The sequence below is a fragment of the Pan troglodytes genome, chromosome 17 (genome assembly GCF_028858775.2).
Source record: "Pan troglodytes isolate AG18354 chromosome 17, NHGRI_mPanTro3-v2.0_pri, whole genome shotgun sequence".
Classification (NCBI taxonomy): domain Eukaryota; kingdom Metazoa; phylum Chordata; class Mammalia; order Primates; family Hominidae; genus Pan; species Pan troglodytes.
In genome coordinates, this window is record NC_072415.2 from 327503 (window position 1) to 350000 (window position 22498).

A 22498-nucleotide genomic window follows, 5' to 3' on the forward strand; every position below is an offset into this window, starting at 1 on the left:
TCACAATGACCCCTTAGGCAGATCACAGACAAGGGCCTGTCACCTGGGTGAAGAGTGCAGAGTTATGATGTCACAATGTACCCTCAGGGAGATCACAGACAAGGGCCTGTCACCTGTGTGCCTAATGCAGAGTTATGATGTCACAATGCCCCCTTAGGCAGATCACATACAAGGGCCTGTCACCTGGGTGACTAGTGCAGACTTATGATGTCACAATTCCCCCTTAGGCAGATCACAGACAAGGGCCTGCCACCTGGGTGACCAGTGCAGAGTTATGATGACACAATGCCCCCGTTGGTAGATTACAGAAAACGGCCTGTCACCTGGGTGACCAGAGCAGAGTTATGATATCACAATGCCCCCTTAGGCAGATCACACACAAGGGCCTGTCACCTGTGTGACCAGTGCAGGGTTATGATGTCACATTGCCGCCTTAGGCAGATCACAGACAAAGGTCTTTCACCAGGGGGACCGGTGCAGAGTTATGATGTCACAATTCTCCCTTAGGCAGATCACAGACAAGGGTATGTCAACTAGGTGACCAGTGCAGTGTTATGATGTCCCAATACTCCCTTAGGCAGATCACTGAGAAGGAACTGTCACCTGGGTGCCCAGTGCATAGTTATGATGTAACAATACACCCTTTGGCAGATCACAGACAAGGGACTGTCACCTGGGTGCCCAGTGCAGAGTCATGATGTCACAATGACCCCTTAGCCAGATCGCAGATAAGTGCCTGTCTCCTAGGTGACCAGTACAGAGTTATGATGTCACAATACACCCTAGGCAGATCACAGACAAGGAGCTGTCACCTGGGTGACCAATGCAGAGTTATGATGTCACAATGCAACCTCAGGCATATCACTCACAAGGCCCTGTCACCTAGGTGACGAGTGCAGAGTTATAATATCACAATACACCGTTAGGCAGCTCAAAGACAAGGGCCGGTCACCTGGCTGCCCAGTGCGTAGTTATGATTTCACAATACCCCGTTAGGCATATCACAGACAAGGGCCTGTCACCTGGGTGAACAGTGCAGAGTTATAATGCCACAATACACCCATAGGCAGATCACCGACAAAGACCTCTCATCTGGGTTCCCAGTGTAGAGTTATGATGTCACAATGCCCCTTAGGCAGATGACAGAAAAGGGCCTGTAACCTGGGGGACCAGTGCAGAGTTATGAAATCATAATGCCCCCTTAGGCAGACCACAGACAAAGGTCTGTCACCTGGGTGACCAGTGCAGTGTAATGATGTCACAATGCACCGTTCGGCAGATCAAAGACAAGGGCCGGTCACCTGGCTTTCCAGTGCAGAGTTATGATGTCAAAATACCCCCTTAGGCAGATCACAGACAAGGGACTGTCACCTGGGTGCCCAGTGTAGACTTATGATGTCACAATGACCCTTTTCGCAGATCACAGATAAGGGCCTGTCACCTGGGTGAGCAATACAGACTTATGATGTCACAATGACCCCTTAGGCAGATCACAGTCTAGGGCCTGTCACCTGGGTGACCAGTGCAGAGTTATGACATCAAAATGCACCCTCAGGCACATCACAGAAAAGGGCCTGTCACCTGGGTGACCAGTGTAAAGCTATGATGTCACAATTCCCCCTCAGGTACATTATACACAAGGGACTGTAACCTGTCTAACCAGTGAAGTGTTGTGAGGTCACAATGCCCCCTTAGGTAAATCACAACCAAAGGCCTGTCACCAGGGTGACCAGTGCAGACTTATGATGTCACAATGTCCTCTTAGGCAGATCACAGACAGTGGCCTGTCACCTGGGTGACCAATCCAGAATTATGATGTCACAATAGCCCCTGAGGCAGATCATAGACAAGGGCCTCTCACCTGGGTACCCAGTGCAGAGTTATGATGCCACAATGCCCCCTTAGGCAGATCACACACCGGGGCCTGTCACCTGGGTGCCCAATGCAGAGTTATGACGCCACAATGCCCCCTTAGGCAGATCACAGACCGGTTCCTGTCACCTGGGTGACCAGTGCAGAGTGATGATGTCACAATGCCCCTTAGACAGATCACAGACAAGGGGCTGTCACATGGATGACTACTGCAGACTTATGATGTCACAATCCCCCTTAGGCAGATCACAGACAAGAGCCTGTCACCGGGGTGACCAGTGCAGAGTTATGATGTCACAATACACCCTTAGGCAGATCACAGGCAAAGGCCTCTCCCTGGGTGCCCAGTGCAGAGTTATGATGTCCCAATGCCCCTTAGGCAGATCACAGACAAGGGCCTGTCTCCTGGGTGACTAGTGCAGAGCTTTGATGTCACAATACCCCCTTAGGCAGATCACAGACATGAGCCAGTCACCTGGGTGACCAGTGCAGAGTTATGATGTCACAATGCACTCTTAGGCAGATCACAGTTAAGGGCCTGTCACCTAAGTGACCAGTACAGAGTTATGATGTCACAATGCCCCCTGAGGCAGATCACAGACAAGGGTCTGTCACCTGGGTGACTAGGGCAGAGTTATGATGTCACAATGCCCCCTCAGGCAGATCACACACAAGTTCCTGTCACCTGTGTGACCAGTGCAGGGTTATGATGTCACATTGCTCCCTTAGGCAGACTACAGACAAAGGCCTTTCACCAGGGTGATCAGTACAGAGTTATGATGTCACAACGCTCCCTTAGGCAGATCACAGGCAAGAGTCTGTCAACTGGGTGACCAGTGCAGTGTTATGATGTCACAATTCATTCTTAGGCAGAACACAGACAAGTGACTGTCACCTGGCTGCCCAGTGCGGAGTTATGATGTCACATTGACCCCTTAAGAAGATCAAAGATAGGGACGTGTCACCTGGGTGACCAGGACAGAGTTATGATGTCACAATGCCCTCTTAGGCAGATCACAGACAAGGGCCTGTCACCTGGGTGACCAGTGAAGAGTTATGATGTCACAATGCACACTCAGGCAGATGACAGGCAAGGGCCCATAACCTGGGTGACCAGTTCAGAGGTATGATCTCACAATGCCCCCTCAGGCAGATCACACAAGGGGTTGTCACCTGTGTGACCAGTGCAGGTTTATGATGTCACAATGCCCCCTTAGGCAGACCACAGACAAAGGCCTGTCACCAGGGTGAGCAGCGAAGAGTTATGATGTCACAATGCCACCTTTGGCAGATCACAGACAGTGGCCTGTCACCTGGGTGACCAGTGCATAATTGTGAGGTCCCAATACACCCTTAGGCAGATCACAGAAAAGGGCCTTTCACTTGGGTGGCCAGTGCAGATTTATGATGTCACAATGACCCCTTAGGCAGATCACAGACAAGGGCCTGTCACCTGGGTCCCCAATGCACAATTATGGTGTCTCAATTCCCCCTTAGTCAGATTACAGACAATGTCCTGTCACCTGGGTAACCAGTGCAGAGTTATGATGTCACGATGCCCCTTAGGCAGATCACAGACAAGGGTCCGTCACCTGGGTGACTAGTGCAAATTTATGATGTCAAAATTTCCCCTTAGGCAGATCACAGACAAGGGCCTGTTACCTGGGTGACCAGTACAGTGTTATGATGCCACAATACCCCCTTAGGCAGATCACAAACAAAGGCCTCTCATCTGGGTGACCACTGCAGAGTTATGATGTCACAATGCAGCATTAGGCAGATCAAATTCAATGGCCGGTGACCTGGCTTTCCTATGCAGAGTTATGATGTCACAATGCACCCTCAGGCACATGACAGAAAAGGTCCTGTCACCTAGGTGACCAGTGCAGAGCTGTGATGTCACAATGCCCCCTCAGGTACATCACACACAAGGGCCTGTCACCTGTCTCACCAGTGCAGCGTTATGATGTCAAAATGCCCCCTTAGGCAGATCACAGATAAGGGCCTCTCACCTTCGTGTCCAGTACAGAGTTATGATGTCACAATGCCCCCTGAGACAGATCACAGGCAGGGGTCTGTCACCTAGCTGACAAGTGCAGTGTTATGATGTCACAATGCCCCCTCAGGCAGATGAGACACAAGGGCCTGTCACCTGTGTGACCAGTGCAGGGTTTTGATGTCACAATGCCACCTTAGGGAGATCACAGACAAAGGCCTGTCACCAGGGTGACCAGTGCAGAGTTATGATGTCACAATGCCCCCTTAGACAGATCACAGTCAGTGGCCTGTCACCTGGGTGTCCAGTAAAGAGTTATGATGTCACAATGCCCCTTTAGGCAGATCACAGACAAGGGCCTGTCACCTGGGTGACCAGTGCAGAGTTATGATGTCACAATGCACCCTCAGGCACATCACAGAAAACGGCCTGTCACCTGGGTGACCAGTGTAAAGCTATGATGTCACAATTCCCCCTCAGGTACATTACACACAAGGGCCTGTCACCAGTCTGACCAGTGAAGTGTTGTGATGTCACAATGCCCCCTTAGGTAAATCACAACCAAAGGCCTGTCACCAGGATGACCAGTACAGACTTATGATGTCACAATGTCCTCTTAGGCAGATCACAGACAGTGGCCTGTCACCTGGGTGACCAATCCAGAATTATGATGTCACAATAGCCCCTTAGGCAGATCATAGACAAGGGCCTCTCACCTGGGTACCCAGTGCAGAGTTATGATGTCACAATGCCCCCTTAGGCAGATCACACACCGGGGCCTTTCACCTGGGTGCCCAATGCAGAGTTATGATGTCACAATGCCCCCTTAGGCAGATCACAGACCAGTTCCTGTCACCTGGGTGACCAGTGCAGAGTGATGATGTCACAATGCCCCTTAGGCAGATCACAGACAAGGGCCTCTCACATGGATGACTACTGCAGATTTATGATGTCACAATCCCCCTTAGGCAGATCACAGACAAGAGCCTGTCACCGGGGTGACCAGTGCAGAGTTATGATGTCACAATACACCCTTAGCAGATCACAGGCAAAGGCCTCTCACCTGGGTGCCCAGTGCAAAGTTATGGTGTCCCAATGCCCCTTAGGCAGATCACAGACAAGGGCCTGTCTCCTGGGTGACTAGTGCAGACCTTTGATGTCACAATACCCCCTTAGACAGATCACAGACATGAGCCTGTCACCTGGGTGACCAGTGCAGAGTAATGATGTCACAATGCACTCTTAGGCAGATCACAGTTAAGGGCCTGTCACCTGAGTGACCAGTACAGAGTTATGATGTCACAATGCCCCCTGAGGCAGATCACAGACAAGGGTCTGCCACCTGGGTGACAAGTGCAGTGTTATGATGTCACAATGCCCACTCAGGCAGATGACACACAAGTTCCTGTCACCTGTGTGACCAGTGCAGGGTTATGATGTCACATTGCTCCCTTAGGCAGATTACAGACAAAGGCCTTTCACCAGGGTGATCAGTACAGAGTGATGATGTCACAATACTCCCTTAGGCAGATCACAGGCAAGAGTCTGTCAACTGGGTGACCAGTGCAGTGTTATGATGTCACAATTCATTCTTAGGCAGAACACAGACAAGGGACTGTCACCTGGCTGCCCAGTGCAGAGTTATGATGTCACATTGACCCCTTAAGAAGATCACAGATAAGGACGTGTCACCTGGGTGACCAGGACAGAGTTATGATGTCACAATGCCCCCTTAGGCAGATCACAGAAAAGGGCCTGTCACCTGGGTGACCAGTGAAGAGTTATGATGTCACAATGCACACTCAGGCAGATGACAGGCAAGGGCCCATAACCTGGGTGACCAGTTCAGAGGTATGATGTCACAATGCCCCCTCAGGCAGATCACACAAGGGGCTGTCACCTGTGTGACCAGTGCAGGGTTATGATGTCACAATGCCCCCTTAGGCAGACCACAGACAAAGGCCTGTCACTAGGGTGAGCAGCGAAGAGTTATGATGTCACAATGCCCCCTTAGGCAGATCACAGACAGTGGCCTGTCACCTGGGTGACCAGTGCATAATTGTGAGGTCCCAATACACCCTTAGGCAGATCACAGAAAAGGGCCTTTCACTTGGGTGGCCAGTGCAGAGTTATGATGTCACAATGCCCCCTTAGGCAGATCACAGACAAGGGCCTGTCACCTGGGTCCCCAATGCACAATTATGATGTCTCAATTCCCCCTTAGGCAGATTACAGACAATGTCCTGTCACCTGGGTAACCAGTGCAGAGTTATGATGTCACGATGCCCCTTAGGCAGATCACAGACAAGGGTCCGTCAACTGGGTGACTAGTGCAAACTTATGATGTCAAAATTCCCCCTTAGGCAGATCACAGACAAAGGCCTGTCACCTGGGTGACCAGTGCAGTGTTATGATGCCGCAATACCCCCTTAGGCAGATCACAGACAAAGGCCTCTCATCTGGGTGACCACTGCAGAGTTATGATGTCAAAATGCAGCGTTAGGCAGATCAAATTCAATGGCCGGTGACCTGGCTTTCCTGTGCAGAGTTATGATGTCACAATGCACCCTCAGACACGTCACAGAAAAGGTCCTGTCACCTGGGTGGCCAGTGCAGAGCTGTGATATCACAACGCCCCATCAGGTACATCACACACAAGGGCCTGTCACCTGTCTCAACAGTGCAGCGTTAGGATGTCAAAATGCCCCCTAAGGCAGATCACAGATAAGGGCCGGTCACCTGCGTAACCAGTACAGAGTTATGATGTCACAATGCCCCCTGAGACAGATCACAGACAGGGGTCTGTCACCTAGGCGACTAGTGCAGTGTTATGATGTCACAATGCACCCTCAGGCAGATGAGACACAAGGGCCTGTCCCCTGCGTGACCAGTGCAGGGTTTTGATGTCACAATGCCACCTTAGGGAGATCACAGACAAAGGCCTGCCACCAGGGTGACCAGTGAAGAGTTATGATGTCACAATGCCCCCTTAGACAGATCACAGTCAGTGGCCTGTCACCTGGGTGACCAGTATAGAGTTATGATGTCACAATGCCCCTTTAGGCAGATCACAGACAAGGGCCTGTCACCTGGGTGACCAGTGCAGAGTAATGATGTCAGAATGCACACTCAGGCAGATCACAGACAAGGGCCAGTCACCTCGGTGACAAATGCAGAGTTATGATGTCACAATGCCCCATTAGGCAGATCACAGACAAGGGCCTGTCACCTGGGTGACTAGTGCAGACTTATGATGTCACAATGCCCCGTTTGGCAGATCACAGACAAGGACGTGTCACCTGGATGACCAGTGCAGAGTTATGATGTCACAATGCCCCCGTAGGCAGATAACAGAAAACGACCTGTCACCTGGGTGACCAGTGCAGAGTTATGATGTCACAATGCCCCCTTAGGCAGATCACACACAAGGGCCTGTCACCTGTGTGACCAGTGCAGGGTTATGATGTCACATTGCCCCGTTAGGAGGATCACAGGAAAAGGCCTTTCACCAGGGTGATCAGTGCAGAGATATGATGTCACAATACTCCCTTAGACAGATCACAGACAAGGGTCTGTCAACTGGGTGACCAGTGCAGTGTTATGATGTCACAATACTCCCTTAGGCAGATGACAGACAAGGGACTGTCACCTGGGTGCCCATTGTAGAGTTATGATGTCAGAATGACCCCTTAGGCAGATCACAGTTAACGGCCTGTCACCTGGGTGACCAATACAGAGTTATGATGTCACAATGCCCCTTAGGCAGATGACAGACAAGGGTCTGTCACCTGGGTGACTAGTGCAGACTTATGATGTCACAATGCCCCCTTTGGCAGATCACAGACAAGGGCCTGTAACCTGGGTGACCAGTGCAGAGTTATGATATCACAATGCCCCCTTAGGCAGAACACAGACAAGGGTCTGTCACCTGGGTGACCAGTGCAGAGTAATGATGTCAAAATGCACCCTTAGGCAGATCAAAAACAAGGGCCGGTCACCTGCTTTTCCAGTGCAGAGTTATGATGTCACAATACACCCTTAGGCAGATCACAGACAAGGGACTGTCACCTCGGTGCCCAGTGCAGAGGTATCATGTCACAATGACCCTTTGGGCAGATCACAGTTAAGGGCCTGTCACCTGGGTGACCAATACAGAGTTATGATGTCACAATGCCCCCTTAGGGAGATCACAGACAAGGGCCTGTCACCTGGGTGACCAGTGCAGAGTTATGATGTCACAATGCACCCTCAGGCACATCACAGAAAACGGCCTGTCACCTGGGTGACCAGTGTAGAGCTATGATGTCACAATGACCCCTCAGGTACATCACAAAAGGTCCTGTCACCTCTCTGACCAGTGCAGGGTTATGAAGTCACAATGCCCCCTTAGGTAAATCAGAAACAAAGGCCTATCACCAGGGTGACCAGTGCAGACTTATGATGTCAAAATGTCCTCTGAGGCAGATCACAGACAGTGGCCCGTCACCTGGGTGACCAATCCAGAATTATGATGTCACAATACCCCATTAGGCAGATCATAGACAAGGGCCTCTCACATGGGTACCCAGTGCAGAGTTATCATATCACAATGCCCCCTAAGGCAGATCACACACAGGGGCCTGTCTCCTGCATGCCCAACGGAGACTTATGATGTCACAATGCCCCCTTAGGCAGATCACAGACAAGTTCCTGTCACCTGGGTGACCAGTGCAGAGTTATGATGTCACAATTCCCCTTAGGCAGATCACAGACAAGGGCCTGTCACATGGGTGACTAGTGCAGACTTATGGTGTCACAATGCCCCCTTAGGCAGATCACAGAAAAAGGCCTGTCACCAGGGTGACCAGTGCAGAGTTATGATGTCACAATACACCCTTAGGCAGATCACAGGCAAAGGCCTCTCACCTGGGTGCCCAGTGCAGAGTTATGATGTCACAATGCCCCTTAGGCAGATTACAGACAAGGGCATGTCTCCTGGGTGACTAGTGAAGACTTTTGATGTCACAATACCCACTTAGGCAGATCACAGACATGAGCCTGTCACCTGGGTGACCAGTGCAGAGTTATGATGTCACAATGCCCCCTCAGGCAGATCAGACACAAGGGCCTGTCACCTGTGTGACCAGTGCAGGGTTTGATGTCACAATGCCACCTTAGGGAGATCACAGACAAAGGCCTGTCTCCAGGGTGACCATTGCAGAGTTATGATGTCACAATGCCCCCTTAGACAGATCACAGTCAGTGGCCTGTCATCTGGGTGACCAGTAAAGAGTTATGATGTCACAATGCCCCTTTAGGCAGATCACAGACAAGGGCCTGTCACCTGGGTGACCAGTGCAGAATAATGATGTCAGAATGCTCACTCAGGCAGATCACACACAAGGGCCTGTCACCTGGGTGACAAATGCAGAGTTATGATGTCACAATGCCCCCTAAGGCAGATAACAGACAAGGGCCTCTCACCTTGGTGGCCATTGCAGAATTATGAGGTCGCAATGACCCCTTAGGCAGATCACAGACAAAACCTGTCACCTAGGTGACCACTGCAGAGTTTTGATGTCACAATGCCCCCGTAGGCAGATAACAGAAAGCGGCCTGTCACCTGGCTTACCAGTGCAGAGGTATGATATCACAATGCCCCCTTAGGCGGATCACACACAAGGGCTTGTCACCTGTGTGACCAGTGGAGGGTTATGATGTCACATTGCCCCGTTAGGCGGATCACAGACAAAGGCCTTTCACCAGGGTGACCAGTGCGGAGTTATGATGTCACAATACTCCCTTAGGCAGATCACAGACAAGGGGCTGTCAACTGGGTGACCAGTGCAGTGTTATGATATCACAATACTCCCTTAGGCAGATCACAGAGAAGGGACTGTCACCTGGGTGACCAGTACTGAGTTATGATGTCACAATACCCCTTTAGGCAGATCACAGACAAGGGGCTGTCACCTGGGTGACCAATGCAGAGTTATGATGACACAATGCCCCCTTAGGCAGATAACAGATAAGGGCCTGTCATCTTGGTGGCCATTGCAGAATTATGATGTCACAGTGCCCCCTTAGGCAGATCACCGGCAAGGGTCTCTCACCTGCGTGACTAGTGCAGAGTTATGATGTCACAGTACTCCCTTAGCCAGATCACAGACAAGGGAATCTCACCTGGGTACCCAGTGCAGAGTTATGATATCACAATGACCCCTTAGGCAGATCACAGACAAGGGCCTGTCACCTGGGTAACCAGAGGAGAGTTATTATGTCACAATGTCCCTTAGGTAGATCACAGACAAAGGCCCGTCAGCTGGGTGACTAGTGCAGACTTATGATGTCACAATTCCCCCATAGGCAGATCACAGACAAGGGCCTGTCACTTGGGTGACCAGTGCAGAGTTATGATGCCACAATACAAGCTAGGCAGATCACAGACAAAGGCCTCTCATCTGGGGGCCCAGTGCAGAGTTATGATGTCACAATGCCCCTTAGGCAGATGACAGACAAGGGCCTGTCAACTGGATGACTATTGCAGACTTATGATGTCACAATGCCCCCGTTGGCAGATCACAGACAAGGGCCTGTCACCTGGGTGACCAGTGCAGAGTTATGATGTCACAATGCCCCCGTAGGCAGATCATACATAAGCGCCTGTCACCTGCGTGACCAGTACAGAGTTATGATGTCAAAATGCCCCCTGAGACAGATCACAGACAAGCGTCTGTCACCTGGGTGACTAGTGCAGAGTTATGATGTCACATTGCCCCCTCAGGCAGATCTCACACAAGGTCCTGTCACCTGTGAGACCAGTGCAGGGTTATGATGTCACATTGCTCCCTTAGGCAGATTACAGACAAAGGCCTTTCACCAGGGTGACCATTGCAGTGTTATGATATCACAATACTCCCTTAGGCAGATCACAGACAAGGGTCTGTCACCAGGGTGAGCAGGGTAGAGTTATGATGTCACAATGCCCCCTTAGACGGATAACAGTCAGTTGCCTGTCACCTGGGTGACCAGTGCAGAGTTATGATGTCACAATGCCCCCGTGGCAGATCACACACAAGGGCCTGTCACCTGTGTGACCAGTGCAGGGTTATGATATCACATTGCCCCGTTAGGCGGTTCACAGACAATGGCCTTTCACCAGGGTGAGAAGTGCAGTGTTATAATGTCCCAATACTCCCTTAGGCAGATCACAGACAAGGGTCTGTCAACTGGGTGACCAGTGCAGTGTTATGATGTCACAATACTCCCTTAGGCAGGTCACAGACAAGGGACTGTCACCTGGGTGCCCAGTGCAGAGTTATGATGTCAGAATGACCCCTTAGGCAGATCACAGATAAGTGCCTGTCACCTGGGTGACCAGTACAGAGTTATGATGTCACAATGCCCCTTTCGGCAGATCACAGACAAGGGCCTGTCACCTGGGTGACCAGTGCAGAGTAATGATGTCACAATGCACACTCAGGCAGATCACAGACACGGGCCTGTCACCTGGGTGACTAATGCAGAGTTATGATGTCACAATGACCCCTTAGGCAGATAACAGACAAGGGCCTGTCACCTTGGTGGCCATTGCAGAATTATGATGTCACAATGACCCCTTAGGCAGATCACAGGCAAGGGTCTGTCACCTGGGTGACTAGTGCAGAGTTATGATATCACAATGCCCCCTTAGGCAGATCACAGACAAGGGACTCTCACCTGGGTGCCCAGTGCAGAGTTATGATGTCACAATGACCCCTTAGGCAGATCACAGACAAGGGCCTGTCACCTGGGTGCCCGATGCAGAGTCATGATATCACAATGCCCCCTTAGGCAGATCACAGACAAGGGCCTGTCACCTGGGTAACCAGAGCAGAGTTATAATGTCACAATGCCCCTTAGGTTGATCACAGACATGGGCAGCTCACCTGGGTGACTGGTGCAGAATTACGATGTCACAATTCCCCCCTTGGCAGATCACAGACAAGGGCCTGCCACCTGGGTGACCAGTGCAGAGTTATGATGCCACAATACCCCCTTAGGCAGATCACAGACAACGCCTCTCATCTAGGTGCCCAGTGCCGAGTTATGATGTCACAATGCCCCTTAGGCAGATGACAGACAAGGGCCTGTAACCTGGGTGACTAGTACAGACTTATGATGTTACAATGCCCCCTTTGGCAGATCACAGACAAGGATCTGTCACCTAGGTGACCAGTGCAGAGTTATGATGTCCCAATGACCCCTTAGGCAGATAACAGAAAAGGGCCTGTCACCTGGGTGACCAGTGCAGAGTTATGACATCACAATGCCCCCTTAGGCAGACCACAGTCAAGGATCTGTCACCTGGTTGACCAGTGCAGAGTAATGATGTAACAATGCACCCTTAGGCAGATCAAAGTCAAAGGCCGGTCACCTGGCTTTCCAGTGCCGAGTTATGATGTCACAATACCGCCTTAGGGAGATCACAGACAAGGGACTGTCACCTGGGTGCCCAGTGAAGAGTTGTGATGTCACAATGACCCTCTGGGCAGATCACAGTTAACGGCCTGTCCCCTAGGTGACCAATATGGAGTTATGATGTCACAATGCCCCCTTAGGCAGATCACAGACAAAGGCCTGTCACCTGGGTGACCAGTGCAGAGCTATGATGTCACAATGCCCCTCAGGTACATCACACACAAGGGCCTGTCACCTGTCTGACCAGTGCAGGGTTATGATGTCACAATGCCCCCTTAGGCAGATCACAAACAAAGGTCTGTCACCAGGTTGACCAGTGCAGACTTATGATGTCACAATGCCCTCTTAGGCAGATCACAGACAGTGACCTGTCACCTGGGTGACCAATCAAGAATTATGATGACACAATACCTCCTTAGGCAGATCAAAGACAAGGGACGCTCACCTGGGTACCCAGTGCAGAGTTATGATGTCACAATGCCCTCTTAGGCAGATCAAAGACAGGGGCCTGTCACCTGAGTGCCCAATGCAGAGTTATGACGTCACAATGCCCCCTGAGGCAGATCACAGACAAGTTCCTGTCACCTGGGTGACCAGTGCAGAGTTATGATGTCACAATGACCCTTAGGCAGATTACAGACAAGGGCCTGTCACATGGGTGACTAGTGCAGACTTATGATGTCACAATGCCCCCTTTGGCAGATCACAGACAAGGACCTGTCTCCTAGGTGACTAATGCAGAGTTATGAAGTCACAATGCCCCCTTAGGCAGATCACAGTGAAGGTCCTGTCACCTGGTTAACCAGTGCAGAGTTATGATGTCACCATGCCCCTTAGGCTGATCACAGTCAGTGGCCTGTCACCTGGGTGACCAGTGAAAAATTATGATGTCACAATACCCCCTTAGGCAGATCACAGACCTGGGCCTGTCACCTGGGTGCCCAGTGCAGAGTTATGATGTCACAATGACCCTTACGCAGATCACAGACAAAGGCCTGTCACCTGGGTGACTAGTGCCGACTTATGATGTCACAATGCCCCCTTAGGCAGATCACAGACAACGTCCTGTCACCTGGGTAACTTTAGCAGAGATATGATGTCAAAATGCCCACTTAGGCAGATCACAGATAAGGGCCTCTCACCTGCGTGACGAGTGCAGTGTTGTGATGTCACAATACACTCTCAGGCATATCACAGACAAGGGCCTGTCACCTGGGTGACCACTGCAGAGTTATGATGTCACAATGCCCCATTAGGCAGATCACAGATAAGGGCCTGTCACCTGGGTGACCAGTACAGAGTTATGATGTCACAATGCCCCCTGAGGCAGGTCACAGACAAGGGTCTGTCACCTGGGTGACTAGTGCAGAGTTATGATGTCACCATGCCCGCTCAGGCAGATCACACACAAGGGCCTGTCACCTGTGTGACCAGTGCTGGGGTATGATGTCACAATACCCTCTTAGGCAGATCACAGACAAAAGCCTGTCACCAGGGTGACCAGTGCAGAGTTACGATGTCACAGTGCCCCCTTAGGCAGATCTCAGTCAGTGGCCTGTCACTTGGGTGACCAGTGCACTGTTATGATATCACAATGCCCCCTTAGGCAGATCACAGTAAAGCGTCTGTCACCTGGGTGACCAGTGCAGAGTTATGAAGTCACAACACACCTTTAGGCAGATCATAGACAAGGGCGGGTCATTTGGCTGCCCAGTGCAGAGTTATGATGTCACAATACCCCCTTAGGCAGATCACAGACAAGGGACTGTCACCTGCGTGCCCAGTGCAGATTTATGATGTCAGAATGACCCCTTGGGCAGATCAGAGATAAGGGCCTGTCGCCTGGTTGACCAATACAGAGTTATGATGTCACAATACCCCCTTAGGCAGATCACAGACAAGGGCTTGTCACCTGGGTAACCAGTGCAGAGTTATTATGTCACAATGCACCCTCAGTCACATCACAGACAAGGGCCTGTCGCCTGGTTGACTAGTGCAGAGCTATGATGTCACAATGCCTCCTCAGGTACATCACACACAAGGGCCTGTCACCTTTCTGACCAGTGCCGGGTTATGATGTCACAATGCCACCTTAGGCAGATCACAAAAAAAGGTCTGTCTCCAGTGTGACCAGTGCAGACTTATGATGTCACAATGCACCCATACGCAGATCACAGACAGTGGCCTGTCACCTGGGTGACCAGTGAAGCATTATGATGTCACAATATTCCCTTAGGCAAATCACAGACAACTGCCGGTCACCTGGGTGCCCAGTGCAGAGTTATGATGTCACAATTCCCCCTTATGCAGATCACAGACAAGGGCCTGTAACCTGGGTGCCCAATGCAGAATTATGATGTAACAATGCCCCCTTAGGGAGATCACAGGCAAGGTCCTTTCACCTGGGTTACCAGTGCAGAGGTATGATGCCACAATGACCCTTACGCAGACCACAGACAAGGGCCTGTCACCTGGGTGACTAGTTCAGACTTATGATGTTACATTGCCCCCTTAGGCAGATCACAGGCAAGGGCCTGTCACCTGGGTAACCAGAGCACAGTTATCAAGTCACAATGCCCCCTTAGGCAGATCACAGACAAGGGCCTCTCACCTGCGTGACCAGTGCAGAGTTATGATGTCACTATGCACTCTCAGGCATATCACAGACAAGGGCCTATCACCTGGGTGACCAGTGCAGAGTTAAGATGTCACAATGCCCCCTTAGGCAGATCACAGGTAAGGGCCTGTCACCTGGGTGACCAGTACAGAGTTATGATGTCACAATGCCCCCTGAGGCAGATCACAGGTAAGGGCCGGTCACCTGGGTGACAAGTACAGAGTTATGATGACACAATGCCCCCTGAGGCAGGTCACAGACAAGTTTCTGTCAACTGGGTGACCAGTGCAGTGTTATGATGTCACAATACTCTCTTAGGCAGATCACAGACAAGCGACTGTCACCTGGCTGCCCAGTGTAGAGTAATGATGTCACATTGACGCCTTAGGCAGATCACAGATAAGGGCCTGTCACCTGGGTGCCTAATGCAGAGTTATGATTTCACAATGCCCCCTTTGGCACATCACAGACAACGGCCTGTCACCTCGGTGACCAGTGCAGAGTTGTGATGTCACAATGCCCCCTTAGGCAGATCACAGACAAGGGCCTGTCTCCTGGGTGACCAGTGCAGAGTTATGATGACACAATGCCCCCGTAGGCAGATAACAGAATACGGCCTTTCACCTGGATGACCAGTGCAGAGTTATGATGTCACAATGCCCCCTTAGGCAGGTCACACATAAGGGCCTGTCACCTGTGTGAGCAGTGCAGGGTTATGATGTCACAATACTCCCTTAGGCAGATCACAGACAAGTTTCTGTCAACTAGGTGACCAGTGCAGTGTTATGATGTCACAATACTCTCTTAGGCAGATCACACACAAGGGACTGTCACCTGTCTGCCCAGTGCAGAGTAATGATGTCACATTGACCCCTTAGGCAGATCACAGATAAGGGCCTGTCACCTGGGTTACCAGTATAGAGTTATGATGTCACAATGCCCCTTTAACCAGATCACAGACAAGGGCCTGTCACCTGGGTGACAAGTGCAGAGTTATGATGTCACAATGCCCCCACAGGCAGATCAGACATAAGGGCCTGTCACCTGGGTGACCAGTGCAGGGTTTTGATTTCACAATGCCGCCTTAGACGGATCACAAAGTCCTGTCACCAGGGTGACCAGTGCAGAGTTATGATGTCACAATGCCCTCTTAGGCAGATCACACTCAGTGGCCTGTCACCTGGGTGACAAGTGCAGAATTATGATGTCACAATACACCCTTAGGCAAATCACAGACAAGGGCCTGTCACCTGGGTGCCTAATGCAGAGTTATGATTTCACAATGCCCCCTTTGGCAGATCACAGACAAGGGCCTGTCTCCTGGGTAACCAGTGCAGTGTTATGATGACACAATGCCCCCATAGGCAGATCAAACATAAGGGCCTGTCACCTGTGTGACCAGTGCAGGGTTATGATGTCACATTGCCCCGTTAGGCGGATCACAGACAAAGGCCTTTCACCAGGGTGACCAGTGCAGAGTGATGATTTCACAATACTCCCTTAGGCAGACCACAGACAAGGGACTATCACCAGGGTGCCCAGTGCAGAGTTATGATGTCACAATGTCCCCTTAGGCAGATAACAGACAAGGCTCTGTCACCTGGGTGACCAGTGCAGAGTAATGGTGTCACAATACACACTCAGGCAGATCACAGAAAAGGGCCTGTCACCTGGGTGCCCTTTGCAGAATTATGATGTCAGAATGACCCCTTGGGCAGATCACAGATAAGGGCCTGTCACCTGGGTGACCAATACACAGTTATGATGTCACAATGCCCACTTAGGCAGATCACAGACAACGGCATGTCACCTGGGTGACCAGTGCAGAATTATGATGTCACAATGCACCCTCAGGCACATCAGAGACAACGGCCTGTCACCTGGGTGACCAGTGCAGAGCTATGATGTCACAATGCCCGCTCAGGTACATCACACACCAGGGCCTGTCACCTGTCTGAACAGTGCAGGGTTATGATGTCACAATGCCCCCTTAGGCAGATCACAGGCAAAGGACTCTCACCTGGGTGCCCAATGCAGAGTTATGATGTCACAATGACCCTTAGGCAGATCACAGAAAAGGGCCTGCCACCTGGGTGACTAGTGCAGATTTATGATGTCACAATGCCCCCTTAGGCAGATCACAGACAAGGGCCCGACACCTGGGTGACCAGTGCAGAATTATAAAGTCACAATGACCCCGTAGGCAGATAACAGAAAACGGCCTGTCACCTGGGTGACCAGTGCAGAGTTATGATGTCAAAATGCCCCCTTAGGCAGATAACACACATGGTCCTGTCACCTGTGTGACCAGTGCAGATTTGTGATGTCACAATGCCCCTTAGGCAGATCACAGACAAGGGCCTGTCACCTGGGTGACCAGTGCAGTGTTATGATGTCACAGTACTCCCTTATGAAGATCACAGCCAAGGGACTGTCACCTGGCTGCCCAGTGCAGAGTTATGATGTCAGAATGAACCCTTAGGCAGATCACAGATAAGGGCCTGTAACGTGGGTGACCAGTACAGAGTTATGATGTCACAATACCCCTTTAGGCATAACAGACAAGGCCTGTCACCTGGGTGACCAGTGCAGAGAAATGATGTCACAATGCACAATCAGGCAGATCACAGAAAAGGTCCTGTCACCTGCGTGACCAGTGTAGAGTTATGATGTCAAAATGCACCCTCAGGCATATCACACACAAGGGCCTGTCACCTGGGTGACCAGTGCAGAGTTATGATCTCACAATGCACCGTTAGGCAGATCAAAGACAAGAGCCGGTCATCTGGTTGCCCAGTGCAGAGTTATGATGTCAAGATACCCCCTTAGGCAGATCACAGACAAGGGACTGTATACTGGGTGCCCAGTGGAAAGTTATGATGTCACAATGACCCCTTAGGCAGATCACAGATAAGATCCGGTCACCTGGGTGACCAATACCGAGTTATGATGTCACAATGCCCCCTTAGGCAGATCACACACAAGGGCCTGTCACCGTGTAGACCAGTGCAGAGTTATGATGTCATAATGCCCCTTAGGCAGATCACAGACAAGGGTCTGTCACCTGGGTGACCAGTGCAAAGTTATGATATCCCAATGCCACCTCAGGCAGATCACACACAAGGGCCTGTCACCTGTGTGACCAGTGCAGGTTTATGATGTCACAATGCCCCCTTAGGCAGATCATAGACAAGGGACTGTCACCTGGCTGCCCAGTGCAGAGTTATGATGTCACAATGCCCCTTAGGCAGATCACAGACAAGGGCCTGTCATCTGGGTGACTAGTGCAGACTTATGATGTCACAATGCCGCCTTAGGCAGATCACAGACAAGGGCCTGTTACCTGGGTGACCAGCACAGAGTTATTATGTCACAATGCACCCTCAGGCAGATCACAGACAAGGGCCTGTCACCTGGGTGACTAGTGCAGAGTTATGATGTCACAATGCCCCCTCAGGTAGATCACACACAAGGACCTGTCACCTGGGCGATCAGTGCAGAGTTTTGATGTCACAATGCCCCCTTTTGCAGATCATAGACAAGTGTCTGTCACCTGGGTGACCCGTGCAAAGTTATGATGTCACAATGCACCCTCAGCCAGATCTCAGACAAGGGCCTGTCACCTAGGTGACCACTGCAGAGTTATGATGTCACATTGCCCCCTCAGGCAGATCACACACAAGGCCCTGTCAACTGTGTGACCAGTGCAGGGTTATGATGTCACAATGCCCCCTAAGGCAGATCACAGACAAGGACCTGTCACCTGGGTGAATAGTGCAGGCTTATGATTTCACAATGCCCCCTTAGGCAGATCACAGACAAGGGCATGTCACCTGAGTGACCAGTGCTGAGTTCTGATGTCACAATTCCCCCTTAGGCAGATCACACACAAGGTCCTGTGACCTGTCTGACCAGTGCAGAGTTGTGATGTCACATTGCCCCCTTAGGCAGATCACAGACAAAGGCGTTTCACCAGGGTTACAAGTGCAGAGCTATGATGTCTCAATGCCTCCTTTGCAGATCACAGTCAGTGGCCTGTCGCCTGGGTGACCAGTTCAAAATTTTGACGTCACAATACCCCCTTATGCAGACCATAGACAAGGGCCTCTCACCTGGGGGCCCAGTGCAGAGTTATGATATCACAATGCCCCCTGAGGCAGATCACAGACAAGTTCCTGTCGATTGGTTGACCAGTGCATAGCTATGATGTCACAATGCCCCTTAAGCAGATCACAGACAAGGGCCTGTCATCTGGGTGACTAGTGCAGACTTATGATGTCACAATGCCCCCATAGGCAGATCACAGACAAGGACCTGTCACCTGTGTGACCAGTACAGATTTATGATGTCATAATGCCCCGTTAGGGAGAAAACAGACAAGGGTCTGTCACCTGGGTGACCAGTGCAGAGTTATGATGTCACAATGCCCCCTCAGGCAGATCACACACAAGGGCCGGTCACCTGTGTGACCAGTGCAGGGTTATGATGTCACCATGCCCCATAGGCAGATCACAAACAAGGGCCTGTAACCTGGGTGACCAATGCAGAATAATCATGTCACAATGCCCCCTTAGGCAGATCACAGACAAGGGTCTGTCACCTGGGTGACTAGTGCAGAGTTATGATATCACAATGCCCCGTCAGGCATATCACAATCTAGGGCCTGTCACCTCGGTGACCAGTGGAGAGTTATGATGTCACAATGCCGCCTCAGGCAGATCACAGACAAGGGCCTGTCACCTGTGTGACCAGTGCAGGGTTATGATGTCACAATACCCCCTAAGGCAGATCACAGACAAAGGCATGTCACCAGGGTGACAAGTGCAGAGTTATGATGTCACAATGCCCCCTTAGGCAGATCACACACAAGGTCCTGTGACCTGTCTGACCAGTGCAGAGTTGTGATGTCACATTGCCCCCTTAGGCAGATCACAGACAAAGGCGTTTCACCAGGGTTACAAGTGCAGAGCTATGATGTCTCAATGCCTCCTTTGCAGATCACAGTCAGTGGCCTGTCGCCTGGGTGACCAGTTCAAAATTTTGACGTCACAATACCCCCTTATGCAGACCATAGACAAGGGCCTCTCACCTGGGGGCCCAGTGCAGAGTTATGATATCACAATGCCCCCTGAGGCAGATCACAGACAAGTTCCTGTCGATTGGTTGACCAGTGCATAGCTATGATGTCACAATGCCCCTTAAGCAGATCACAGACAAGGGCCTGTCATCTGGGTGACTAGTGCAGACTTATGATGTCACAATGCCCCCATAGGCAGATCACAGACAAGGACCTGTCACCTGTGTGACCAGTACAGATTTATGATGTCATAATGCCCCGTTAGGGAGAAAACAGACAAGGGTCTGTCACCTGGGTGACCAGTGCAGAGTTATGATGTCACAATGCCCCCTCAGGCAGATCACACACAAGGGCCGGTCACCTGTGTGACCAGTGCAGGGTTATGATGTCACCATGCCCCATAGGCAGATCACAAACAAGGGCCTGTAACCTGGGTGACCAATGCAGAATAATCATGTCACAATGCCCCCTTAGGCAGATCACAGACAAGGGTCTGTCACCTGGGTGACTAGTGCAGAGTTATGATATCACAATGCCCCGTCAGGCATATCACAATCTAGGGCCTGTCACCTCGGTGACCAGTGGAGAGTTATGATGTCACAATGCCGCCTCAGGCAGATCACAGACAAGGGCCTGTCACCTGTGTGACCAGTGCAGGGTTATGATGTCACAATACCCCCTAAGGCAGATCACAGACAAAGGCATGTCACCAGGGTGACAAGTGCAGAGTTATGATGTCACAATGCCCCCTTAGGCAGATCTCAGTCAGTGGCCTGTCACCTGGATGACCAGTGTAGAGTTATGATATCACAATGCCCCCATAGGCAGATCACAGACAAGGGTCTGACACCACGGTGACCAATGCAGAGTTATGATGTCACAATGATCCCTTAGACAGATCACAGACATGGGCCTGTCACCTGGGTGACCACTACAGAGTTATGATGTCACAATGCCACCTTATGCATATCACAGACAAGGGCGTGTCACCCGGGTGACCAGTGCAGAGTTATGATGTCACAATTCACCCTCAGGCAGATCACATACAAGGGCCTGTCACCTGGTTGACCAGTGCAGAGATATGATGTCACAATGCCCCCTCAGGCAGATCACACACAAGGGCCTGTCACGTGAGTGACCAGTGCAGAGTTATGATGTCACAATACCCCCTAGGCAAATCACAGTCAAAGGCCTGTCACCAGGGTGACCAGTGCAGAGTTATGATGTCACAATGCCCCCTTAGGCAGAATAACAGTCAGTGGCCTGTCACCTGGGTGACCATGGCAGAATTGTGATGTCACAATACCCCCTAAGGGAGTTCACAGACAAGGGCCTGTCACCTGGGTGCCCAGTGCAGAGTTATGATGTCACAATGCCCCTTAGGCAGAACACAGAGAAAGGCCTGTCACCTGGGTGCCAAGTGCAGAGTTGTGATGTAACAATTACCCCTTAGGCAGATCACAGATAACGGCCTGTCACCTGGGTGACCACTACAGAGTTATGATGTCACAATGCCCCCTTAGGCAGATCACAGACAAGGGCCTGTCACCTGGGTCACCAGTGCAGAGTTATTATGTCACAATGAACACTCAGGCCCATCACAGACAAGGGCCTGTCACCTGGGTGACCAGTGCAGAGTTATGATGGCACAAGGACCCTTAGGCCGATCACAGACAAGGGCCTCTCACCTGGGTGCCCAGTGCAGATTTATGATATCGCAATGCCCCCTTAGGCAGAACAACGACAAGAGCCTGTCACCTGCGTTCCTGAAGCAGAGTTATGATGTCACAATGCCCCCTTAGGCAGATCACAGTCAAGGGCCTGTCACCTGGGTGACCAGTGCAGAGTTATGATGTCACAATGCCCCCTTAGGCAGATCACAGACAAGGGCCTGTCACCTGCATGACCAGTACAGAGTTATGATGTCACAATGCCCCCGTAGGCAGATAACAGAAAACGGCCTGTCACTTGGGTGACCAGTGCAGAATTATGATGTCACAATACCCACTTTGGCTGATCACACACAAGTGCCTGTCACCTGTGTGACCAGTGCAGGTTTATGATGTCATATTGCCCCGTTAGGCAGATCAAAGACAGAGGCCTTTCACCAGGGTGACCAGTGCTGAGTTATGATGTTACAATACTCCCATAGGCAGATCACAGACATGGGTCTCTCAACTGGGTGACCAGTGCAGTGTTACGATGTCACAATACTCCCTTAGACAGATCACAGACAAGGGCCTGTCACCAGGGTGACCAGTGCAGAGTTATGATGTCACTATGCCCCCTTAGGCAGATCACAGTCAGCGGCCTGTCACCTGGGTGACCAGTACAGAATTATGATGTCACTATGCCCCCTTAGGCAGATCAAAGACAACGGCCGGTCACGTGGCTGCCCAGTGCAGAGTTATGATGTCACAATACCCCTTTAGGCAGATCACAGACAAGGGAATGTCACCTTGGTGCCCAGTGCCGAGTTATGATGTAACAGTGCCCC